This window comes from Protobothrops mucrosquamatus, unplaced genomic scaffold, assembly GCF_001527695.2.
Source record: "Protobothrops mucrosquamatus isolate PMUCROS unplaced genomic scaffold, P.Mucros_1.0 scaffold108, whole genome shotgun sequence".
Lineage (NCBI taxonomy): Eukaryota > Metazoa > Chordata > Lepidosauria > Squamata > Viperidae > Protobothrops > Protobothrops mucrosquamatus.
The window spans coordinates 1140015-1142300 of NW_015386480.1; the positions used below are offsets into that span (position 1 = coordinate 1140015).

A 2286-nucleotide genomic window follows, 5' to 3' on the forward strand; every position below is an offset into this window, starting at 1 on the left:
CTCTCCATAATTTCCCTCAACACATTCCACAAAATCTGCAGCAGCAGCGGCCAGCGAACTACGCTCAGGCCTTCTAATGTAATTCTTACTGACTTTCAAAATTCAAAGGTGTGCGTTAAGGGGGAGGCCACCCTTAAGGTACAGTATAAGGATTGTGAAGGTCCCTTGGACGTGTTGGTTGTTGGGGGTGAACGCACAAGTCTGATTGGACTCGATTGGTTCGAGGCCTTAGGAATCCAGGTAACAGGGTTGCACAATTTGTAAACGAAGACCCTAGCAGAAGTCTGCAAGGAGTTTGCAGATGTGTTCAGCTCTGAGCTCGGATCTTACAAGGGACCTCCAGTTTCACTAAAGCTAGATTCAACTGTACAGCCCATAAGGGTTAAACCTAGGAGAGTACCATTTGCTCTTAAGAGTAAGATTGATGCTGAATTGGACAAGTTGCTCCAGGAAGGCATATTAGAGCCTGTAGATTCTAGCCCGTGGGAAACTCCCATTGTCACGCCTTTAAAAGCAAATGGGGACATTCGTATATGTGCAGACTACAAGTGCACACTTAACAAGGCCCTACAGCAACATGCATATCTAGTGCCTGTAGTGAGCCACATTTTGGCTTCCCTTAAAGAGGGTAAGATTTTTGCAAAGCTAGACCTGGCTCAAGCGTATCAACAGTTGCCTGTTGATGATGCAGCAGCAGAGGCTCAGACTATTGTTACCCATAGAGGGGCCTTCAAGGTGAAGAGGTTGCAGTTTGGGGTGAATGTAGCCCCTGGCATTTCTCAGAGTGTCATGGAAAACACCCTGAGGGGTATTCCTGGTGTGTGTCCTTATTTTGATGACGTTCTCATCGCAGGGGATTCACCTCAAATTTTGGCTGAGAGGTTAAGGGCTGTTTTGCTTCGTTTCCGAAGAGCAGGCCTTAAGTTAAAAAAGGACAAGTGTAAGATTGGTGTCCATTCTACTGATTTCCTGGGGTTCAGGATAGATGCTCAGGGCATCCACCCTTCTGATGCTAAGCTCAAAGCTATTCAGCAGGCCCCAAGCCCTAAGTCTAAGGGTGAATTACAAGCCTTTTTGGGCTTATTGAATTTCTATCATGCTTTTTTGCCTCATAAAGCTGCTATAGCTGAACCCTTACACAGACTTTTAGACAAACATGCCTGTTGGCAGTGGACCAAAGTCCATGAAGCCAGTTTCAATGAGGTTAAGGCCTTGCTTACATCCAATGCGGTATTAGCTCACTTTAATGAGAAGTTACCAGTGTGCCTTGCTTGTGATGCTTCTCCCTATGGTGTGGGAGCTGTGCTTAGCCATCTGACGGCTGATGGGACTCAGGTCCCTGTGGCATATTATTCTAGGACATTGTCTGCTGCTGAGCGCAACTATGCTCAAATTGACAAGGAAGTTTTGGCTATTGTGGCTGGAATTAAATTTTTTTATTTATTTTGATTTTATTTATGGCCGCCATTTTACGGTCTTTACTGACCACAAGCCTTTGCTAGGGTTGTTTACCACGTCTAAACAAACCCCACACATCCTTTCCCCTCACATGCTGCGATGGTCCATTTTTTTGTCAGCTTATGACTACACACTAGTTCACAAACCTGGAAAGGAAATGGGTCATGCTGATGGCCTAAGTAGACTGCCCTTGCCTGCTGTGGAGCCAGATCCTGCTCCTGCCGTTCATATCCTGTCCATTCAGGATTTGCCGGAGTCTCCCCTAAATGCTAGGGATGTGGCTGCTGAAACTGCCACTGATTACACGCTTAAACACATGCTAACATGGGTGCTGTCAGGATGGCCTGACAGGTGCCCAGAGGAGGATTTCCAACGCTTTTGGGTCAAGAGGCACGAGTTGTCCACGTTCAATGGCTGCCTCCTCTGGGGTTCTAGAGTTGTGATTCCGGCCTCATTGAGGCCTAGAATCTTAGTTTCTTTACATGAGGGTCACCCTGGGATTGTCAGGATGAAAGCGCTTGAGCGCAGCCATTTGTGGTGGCCTGGCATAGATAAGGCCATTGAGGCCCAGGTACATGGGTGTCACGTGTCAGCAGTCCAGGCCGGAAATGCCGCAGGCCCCTGTTCATAGGTGGGAGGAAACACACACTCCGTGGTCTAGAATACATATAGATTACATATAGTGGGGTCATGGGAGGCAGCAGGGCGTGCTGATTGTATACCTGGCTCCCCGCTACGTATCAGCAGCCCTACCCGAGCTACTCAGTGTGATAGCCGAGATGGCGATTGAGACCCCCAGACTGTTAGTCATGGGGGATTTCAATCTGC

General features: G+C 47.9%; 1 pseudogene; it reads left to right on the forward strand.

Moving 5' to 3' along the window:
* The first annotated feature begins 204 nt into the window (after window positions 1–204).
* LOC107284629 overlaps window positions 205–2286 on the forward strand; it is a 61361-nt pseudogene continuing 59279 nt past the window's right edge.